Source organism: Echinops telfairi, unplaced genomic scaffold (genome assembly GCF_000313985.2).
Source record: "Echinops telfairi isolate 266 unplaced genomic scaffold, ASM31398v2 ScPeMD7_5;HRSCAF=22, whole genome shotgun sequence".
NCBI lineage: Eukaryota > Metazoa > Chordata > Mammalia > Afrosoricida > Tenrecidae > Echinops > Echinops telfairi.
In genome coordinates, this window is record NW_022103901.1 from 20149599 (window position 1) to 20159227 (window position 9629).

Consider the following 9629-nt stretch of genomic DNA (forward strand, 5'->3'; position numbering starts at 1 on the left):
AGTTGTATGAGCCCCTTATAAAAAGTTAAAAAAAAAAAAAAAAGAAGATGGGAGGAATACACATAGTCACTGTACCAAAAGTGTTGGTTGACATTTAATCATTTCAGGTGGTGGCATTTTATCAAGAACTGATGGTACTGAAGGAAGAAATGTAAACGTTCACTCAAGGTATTAGTGAGAAACAAGGGCCCAGCAATTGTCAGAGTACCAGTTGAGGTGTTTCAGCAAATGAAATAAATGTTGAAAATTATCACTCATCTGTGCCAAGAAACTTAGAAGACAGTTACTTGGCCAACTGACTGGAAGAGATCCAAAGAAATGTAATAGAATGTTGCAAAAATTATCAAACAGTATCCTTAATATCATGTGCAAGTACATTTTTTGCTGAAGATAATTTAAAAATTGTTACAGTAGTGCATTCACAAGGAAGTGCCAAGAATTCAGATTCAGAAGAGAACATGGAATGGGGGATATAATTGCTGATAGCAGATGTACTATGGCTCAAAGAGAGCATGTCAAAAGATGTTGACTTGTGTTATACTGACTATGCAAAGGCATTCAACTGCGGGTTACAACATATATGGATAATATTGAGAAGAATGAAAATTCCAGAACACTTGATTGTGCCCATGTGGAACATATACATAGACCAAGAAGTAATTGTTCAAGCAGAAGGAGGGGATTCTTCATGGCTTAAAACCAGGAAAGACTGTATCCTTTCACCATACTGACTCAATTTTTATTCTGAGAAAACCGAGAAGCTCGACTATATGAAGAAGAACATGCCCTCAGGACTGGAGAAAGGCTCATTAACAACCTGTGATATGCAGATGACACAACCTTGCTCTTGAAATCGAAGAGAACTTGAAGCACTTACTGATGAAGATCAAAGACCACTACCTTCTGTATGCACTGTAACTCAATGTAAAGAAAACAAAACTCAAGGGCTACCTCTGCGTCCAGGTTCAGAACCCTGATTGACAGTGGCAATTAAGGGAACTTTAGCCTTCTAAATAAGAACCCTGGTGGTGTAATGGTTCCCCATCAGGCTGCAATCTGAAACCACCAGCAGCTTCTTTGGAAGAGACAGGACATTCTTACTCCCATAAACAGTTATAGTCTCAGAAACTCACAAAGGCAGTTCCACTCCGTCCTATCAGATCGCTATGAGTTGACATCAGTAAATGGCAGTGAGCTTGGCTTTTTGGTTTTAGTCTTTAAAAAAGAGAATGTACTGATATGGGTGTTAGACTGGGTTCTCAAGATAAGCAAAACCAGTGAATCTTACATAGAGGCCGGCAAGAAACCAAGCTTGTGGGTCAGATGTCAGGCTAAAGGCTTCTCTTGACTTCTGTAGCTGCAGGGGTTGAGAAGCCAAAATATCAGTTTGCTGGCTCCCAGGCTCAGGAGGCTGATAATTCCAAAATCTGATGGCTCACAGACCCAACTTTTCCAGGCTATGTGTCAGGCTGCTGGCTCAAGTTCGAAGAACCAGAGATCAGATGATGGTGAACCAGATGTAGGATCCAGATTGGGCAAAAAGTCAGAGCTTTGCCAGAATGTCCATATATATTGGATGCAGGTCACACTCCCAGGGCAATTCTCTTTCAACTGGTTGGCTGCTCATAGCACATCTCATCATGGAAGTAATTACATTATATCAGATCTCATTATGGGAAATGATTACATCATTGCATAGCTACCAAACCACTGAGAATCATGGTTCAGCCAAGTGGATATATAACCTTAACCATCACAGTGAGTAATTAAAAATAATTTTCTAAAAGAGTATCTTCCACTAAAAGAGAGAGAGAGAGAGAGACTAGAAGCTGAGCAGCCACAAGTAAAGGTCTCTGTAGAGTACCATTTGTGTTGATTTTTTCCCTTCTATTTATTTGTTTGTTTGTTTATTCATTCATTCATTTATTTTGTAAGTCATTTTATTGGGGGCTCGTACGACTCTTATCACAATCCATATATTCATTCATTGTGTCAAGCACATTTGTACATTTGTTGACATCATCATTCCCAAAACATTTTATTTCTACTTGAGCCCTTGGTATCAGCTCCTCATTTTCCCCCTCCCTTCCTACCCCCCATCCCTCATGAACACTTGATAATTTATAAATTATTATTACTTTGTCATGTCTTAAACTGTCTGATGTAAGTGTCTCCCTTCACCCACTTTTCTGTTGTCTGTTCCCCAGGGAGGGGGTTATATGTAGATCTGTGTAATCAGTTCCCCTTTCTACCCCACCTTCCCTCCACCCTCCCAGTAGCAGGCACTCTCACCACTGGTCCTGAGGGGTTCATCTGTCCTGGATTCCCTGTGTTTCCAGTTCCTGTCTATACCAGTATACATCCACTGGTCTAGTTGGATTTGTAAGGTAGAATTGGGCTCTTGATAGTGGGGTGGGAAGGAAGCATTTAAGAACTAGAGGAAAGGTGTATGTTTCATTGGTGCTACACTGCATCTTGACTGGCTCATCTCCTCCCAGCAACCCTTCTGTAAGGAGATGTCCAATTGCCTACAGATGGGCTTTCGGTCCCCACTCTGCACTCCCCCTCATTCACAATGATAGGATTTTTTGTTCTATGATGCCTGATACTTGATCCCATCGACACCTCTTGGTCACACCGGCTGGTGTGTTTCTTCCATGTGGGCTTTGTTTCTTCTTAACTAGATGGCCGCTTGCTTATCTTCAAGTCTTTAAGACCCAAGACGCTATATCTTTTGATAGCCAGGCACCATCAGCTTTCTTCACCACATTTGCTTATGCACCCACTTTGTCTTCAGCGATTATGTCAGGAAGGTGAGCATCATGGAATGCCAGTTTAATAGAACAAAGTATTCTTGCATTGAGGGAGTACTTGAGTAGAGGCCCAATGTCCATCTGCTACCTTAATACTAAACCTATAAATTTATGCACATAGATCTAGTTCCCCATCATCATATATAAATATATGTATATATGTACATGCCTGTGTTTAGACCTCTATAAATGCCCTTTGCCTCCTAGTTCTTTACTCTATTTCCTTTGACTTTCCTCTTGTCCCACTACCATGCTCAGCCTTCATTTGGGTTCCAGTAGTTCCTCTCGGTTACATTGCCCTTGATCAAGCCCTACCAGGCCTCTTACCCTCCTCGCCATCCATTTTTGATCACTTGTTGTTACCTTGTCCCTGGGTTTGTTATGTGTCGATTTTTTTACCTTTGTATATCTAACATAAGGTTCCCATAATTATATCCCCCCTGCCCCATATAAGAGGCAGAATCCTGGATGAAATCTGGGTAAATCATTGTCCCAAGGACCAACAATCTTCATCTTTCTAGATTTATTTCAGACCTCCAACAAACTCTAGGCCAGTGGTTCTCAACCTTCCTAATGCCCCAACCCTTTAATACAGTTCCTCATGTTGCGGTGACACCCCGCCCCCCCAACCATAAAATTATTTTCGTCGCTACTTCATCACTGTAATTTTGTTACTGTTATGAACTGGGCGACCCCTGTGAACGGGTCGGTCAACCTCCAAAGGGATCGCCATCCACAGGTTGAGAACTGCTGCTCTAGGCAGTCCCAGGAAATTTCACTTTGACAAAAAAGATGGGAGATATGTGTGCAATGTAACAAAAGACATTCAAGAATTTTGGTGAAAAGGCTATAGGTGTCTTCAGGGCAGATGACTCATTTTCTTCCCTTTTTCATTCCCTTTCATGGAACATCTTTAAAATATTTTATTTACCTAACCAAATATAGCCTTCGGGTGAATAGTTCTCTCTTTAGCTGTCTGACCTGATAGAACTAATTGCAGATGCTGAGAAAGAAGAATTTTAAATTAAGAGGTTTTACTCTGGTGGCACTGAAGTTAAATGCTCATCTGATAACCAAAAGATAATCTGCCCCCTGAAGATCACAGTCTTGGAAACCCAATAGGGTAGTTCTGCTTTGTCCTATAAAATCCAAATGAGTTGTAATTAATGACAACAAATTAATTAACCCTTTACATTGTTCTTATGCAATCAAAAGGCAAGGTGAAGGGTTTGCTGCTATATGAATAGACCCAGTTTCTCGATGATTGCCATTGTGCCATCTTGGGTGTCTCGCGGTACGTCACTGCCTTTTGGTTTAATTATCTATAACCTGGAGATTGTAACCGGGATTAAGTAAAATAGTAGGTGTGACCCATTTTGAGCAATGTTTTTGATTTCCATTTATAAGAGTCAGAAATATTACTACACATCCCCATACTCTTTACATGTCCCCATCCCCTGCCGAATAGTATGTATCATCATTCAACCAACTTTTAAACAGATTTACTCATTTTGTTAACAAAAATGTAAATTCTATAGAGGCAGGAATTTTGCCTTATTTACTGCGGTATCCCCAGCAGCTAGCACAGTATTGGCACATAAGAGCTAAATAAAAATGTGTCCAGTACATGAATGCCTAGTCCTAAATCACAGGCCTGTAATGTGCCTGGTGTCATTGTTGGGTAAGTATTGGATTGCTATCTGCAAAGTTAGCGGTTCAAACCTGCAAGCTGCTCCACAGGAGAAAGTTGAAGTTAGCTGTTCTGCAAAGATTTACAGCATCAGAAATCCTCAATGGCCGTGGTTCGTTTTTGTTTTGTTTTTTGGGGGCAGGGGATGTGGTCCCACAGGCCTAGAGTACTTGCAGTCACAGAAGGATTCCTTGCCAGCATGTATTTTTTTAGCCTCCAGACCTAGTGTTTTTTCAATCGTTTGTCCCTGCTTCACGTCCACACCAGACATCCTCCTCAAATTCTGTTCACTTTCTTCAGTGCTACCAGAGGATTCTTTTTAATGCATTGGATGTAGCCATGCTGTGGCATAGTGGATTACACGTTGTGCTGCTACCTACAAGATCAGTAGTTCAAAACTACCAGCTGTCCCACCAAAGAAAGATGAGGTTTTCTACTCTCATAAAGTTGTAAAGTCCTGGAAACCTACAGGGGTCGTTATATTCTGTCCTACAGAGTTGCTGAGTTGTAATTGACTCGATGGCAGTACGTTTGTTTTGGGGTTCTTCTCTGGAAGAAGCCATGTTACCTCTTGTTGACTATTATTTGTAAGAGTCAGTTAATGCCGTCTGTCTGACTAAGTCAGCTCCCCGGGTTATATGTTTATACAAATTAGGATGTCCCTGGCTATTTTTTTCAGTAAATATAAACTGACTTAACAGACTCAAGCAACATAGAAATTCATTGAGTGAGAAGGGGAAAGGAGGATTAGAACCAATTATGATGATGTATATACAATTCTTTAAAAAAGCAATTGAACTACGGAAGTATATGATATGTGAATATTATATTAAGAAAACTACTGAAAGAAGAAAGAAAGAAGCCAAATGACCTATACTTAGCATAGGCGCAGCTGGAAGACTATTTGCTTTGGGGACATTGAGTTTATGTTCACAGTGGCGGGATCATTTGAAAAATGATAACAATAGTAGTTGTATAACATGAAGAACATAATCAATGGCACTGAATTATGCATGTAGATATTGTTGAATTGGAGACTGTTTTGTTGTGTATATTTTGGCCACGATTTACAAAATAATTACACGAATAAAACTTTTTAAACATTTCACTGAATCCCCAAAAGAGTCCAAATAGGAGGTAGACATCCAGTCTGATTTTACCCAGTGGATCCTACTCCACTTGCTTTTGTTCACACGGTCCTACGGAATAAAACAGTCTATTTCATTCATTGGCTGGTAGAGACAAAGCAACTACAGTGCTGGTTTCACTGCTTCCCTCAACGTTGCCCAGAAAAAGAGAAAACAAGGCATTTTAAGGCCCTCTCTTAAGCATCACAAATCCTTGGCTAACTTCTCTCTGGGCCTCCCTGGACTGAATTGGGTCATTGCTCATTTTTAAACCACTCCTGTCTCTAAGAGAATGACCTAACCACTCCTGTGTCTATGATTGACCTAACTCTATTTCTGAATCAGCCACAGACACGGGGGATGATTGGTTTTTAGCAACCAATCCTCACTTCTGTAATCTGCTGGAGAGGAAGGTTAATACTTCAACCGTCTCCAGAATGGCAGAGGACACGGCAAGGATGTGAGGAGATAACCATGCTGCCTTTACATGGACCTCCTAATATCTTTTACTTGTCACAAATGCTTATCACAATTGTAACTTTTAAATCAAGGTGAGTAAATGAATAAGTGAGTGGGTAAGGTTTCCCCTGTGAGAAAAGAAAATTGGAACAGTATAAAAAGGCATGGTCCCTTAACCGTTATTATAACCTTTGTTATAACTAGAGGCTAGGGTGACAGGGCCAGAGAGAATTTCTAAAACTGAGACTAAGCCAAATTGTAAAAGATCTGGAATGACAAGAGAAAGAGGTTTTACTTCATGCAGTAGTCATTCAAGCATTCAGATAGTCATTGATTTCCTGCCCCAGGTACTATGCTAGGAGGTGGGGATAAGTTAGTGAAACTAGGCAAATATGATCCCTGATATCAAGGACAGAGTGAGAGCAATAGTCTTTGAACAAATACTTTTGCAATAGCTAATTAAATAGATACCTCTTCTGGTAAGACCACTGCCCATGCCCCAATTTTTCAGAGAATATCTCTTTTCTCCAGGATCCAAAGGTTCTTGATGTCGTGGTCATAATCCAGACAGGTCTCAGAGTGCTGTTCTAAGAGCATGTATTCATTTATATAAACCTCCAACAGCTCTGTGAGGTGAACACTAAGACTGTACCCATTATAGAAAGGATCAAGGACGCAAAGCTAATAAGTGATAGAGCTGAGATATGAACCTATTTAGTACCAATCCAGAATGCAGACTCTTACCTACCATAGCATGCACTGCCTCCCACATGAGTCCTATCATTATTCCCATTCTACAGTTGAGAAGACTGGGGCTCAGAGTTGCTAGCGATTTGCCCAAAGGCCACCGAGCTCAGAGGCTGAATCTGGCTACAGGCAGAGAGTAAGGAGTAAGCTTGAGATTCTGATCCCACACCACCCCAGCTGAGGCCTCTGTGAGGGCACTTACAAGGAATTCTTAACCCATCTTTGTGAATGCATCAGTAGCAATGTGCCTCAAGGATCAACACAAAGGTGAAGAAAGCGGGTGGTGCCTGGCTATCAAAAGAGATAGCATCTGGGGTCTTAAAGGCTGGAAGATAAAAAAGTGGCCAGCTACCTGAGAAGCAACAAAGTCCACATAGAAGAAGCATATCAGCCTTTGTGATCAGGAAGTGTCGATGGACCCAGAACAAAAAAATCATATCAATTTGAACGAGGGGGAGTGTGGAGTGGAGACCCAATGCCCATCTGTAGACAATTGGACATCCCCTTACAGAAGGATCTCAAGGAAGAGACGTGCCAGTCAGAGTGCAGTATAGCACCAATGAAACATCCAACTTTCCTCTAGTTCTTTAATGCTTCCCCATCTCCCCCTACTATCATGATCCCAATTCTACTTTATATATCCAGCTAGATCAGAGCATGTACACTGGTACAGATAAGAGCTGGAAACACAGGGAATCCAGGACAGGACAGATAAACCCCTCAGGACCAATAATGAGAGTAGAGATACAAGGAGGGGAAGGGGAAGGTGTGGTAGAAGGGGGAACCGATCACAATGATCTACATATAACCCCCTCCCTGGGGGATGGACAACAGAAAAGTGGATGAAGGAAGACATCGGACAGTGTAAGACATGAAAAAAAAATTATAAATTATTAAGCGTTCAAGAGGGCGAGAGGGTGGGGGAGAGGGGGAAAAATGAGGGCCAATACCAAGCTCTCAAGTAGAAAGAAAACGTTTTGAAAATGATGATGGTAACAAGTATACAAGTGTGCTTGACACAATGGATGGATGGATGGATTTTGATAAGGTTTCCAGATATGAGCCCCCAATAAAGTGATTCTTTAAAAAAAAAGGATCAACACACAAAAAAGTACACCTGTTGCTGTCGATTTGCTTTAGACCCATGGCAACCTCAGGTGTGAATAGAACTGCTTTATAGAGTTTTCTTGACTGTCATCGTTTAAAAATTTTTCTTTTTACCATGTGAGGGTTTGAGGGTTTACATTTCAGATAATCATTCTTGTATTTAAACAACTATTAAACTTCCCAATAACTTGCCAGGCACCCTGCCTTTTCTCCCTCTTGCAGCATATTATCTTCTCTTTCACCTGAGCCTACACACCTGTCCGATGGCTTCCCCTGCCCTTTCTTCCCCTCCTATCCCTGCTAACCACCAAAGTCTGTTTCTTTTGATAGGAACAACCTTTCTCTTGATTGTCCCCCTTCTGTCACAATGGTCTTATACAGCCTGAGTTTTGAACTTGATGAAAGCAGATCACCAGACCTTTCTTCCATGACACCGCTGGGAGGGATTGAACCACCAACTTTTCATTTTGCAGCCAATCACAAACCATTTGTGCCACCCAGGAGCCTCCTCAAACGAGAAGACCCAAGCTGTTTCTCTTTGCTCCTTCTGCTCTGGCGCAGCACTGAGATTTAATGTACTGTGCACAAAGCCGTGGAACAGATCAAAAGAATGAATGATGATTAGTGAAGTTTCCAGGAACATGGGATGATGTGGAAGGAAGAGGATTGAAAAGTATTCTCCACAAATCGCGTGTATTTGGAAGCCTCTACAGAAAGGAACAAAACTCTTGAAAGGGAACAAAGAAAGAAAATGGGGTATAACTAGGACTCCAAGCTGGATTCCATGACGTCACCCTCAAGTTGGATGTCTGTCCTGGTAAACAAAGGCTCTTGTGACATGGACCCTAGCCAGGCTGGCCACTCCACTGGAGCGGGGGAGGCAGTTAAAGCCGCCTGCCCCAGCACTGACCTACACCCCAAGCTTTAGCCCAGGCGCCTCTGTGTTCAGCAGGTAGCTCATCCAAGGGAAAACCAGGACAGGAAATTGCGTTGCCATGGAGACCAAAGAGGCCCTTCCAGACCCAGGGGAAAATAAACATGTTCTGGTTGGACTTAACCCCCACGAAGCCAGGGTAGCCAGGTCTAGTCTGAGAGGTCACTGTTTGCATGATAAATGGGCTTTCAGCACCAAGCTCCAGGACGTTCTGCTCCAGCCCACCCAGGGCTCCAGGGGCAGTGTCACCTTAGGGCTGAAAGAGAAGTCTTTATGTCTTAAGTCTCTATACCAAAGACGTCTTAAAGTTCCTTAATGCGGATGACAACATCGAATTTTCATTTGTGCTTGCTGATGCCAGACACGTTCCTACAAGTTTTAGATCAGTGGTGCTCCACCTTCCTCATGCCCCGACCCTTTCATACAGTTCCTCATGTCGTGGTGACCCCCCAACCATTACACTATTTCCGTTGCTACTTCATCACTGTCATTTTTTACTGTTATGAAATGGGCATCCCCTGTAAAAGGGTCGTTCAACCCCCAAAGGGGTCGCAACTCACAGGTTGAGAACCGATGCTTTAGATCCATTAACACATTCCATAAGGAAAGCGTTATGATTATTATCATGTCTATTTTCCTAATGAGAAAACGGAGGCATAGTGGGATTAAGGAACTTACCCAACGTGACTAGGTAGCTCATGGTGGCACCATTACTTGAAGGTGACTAGGTAGGTAGCTCATGGTGGCACCAT

The 9629-nt window shown here is 42.0% G+C and overlaps 1 protein-coding gene across 1 annotated transcript in view; it reads right to left on the bottom strand.

The window, feature by feature from the left end:
• TNRC6A (trinucleotide repeat containing adaptor 6A) overlaps positions 1-9629 on the bottom strand; it is a 210379-nt gene that overhangs the window by 150950 nt on the left and 49800 nt on the right. The window lies entirely within an intron of this gene.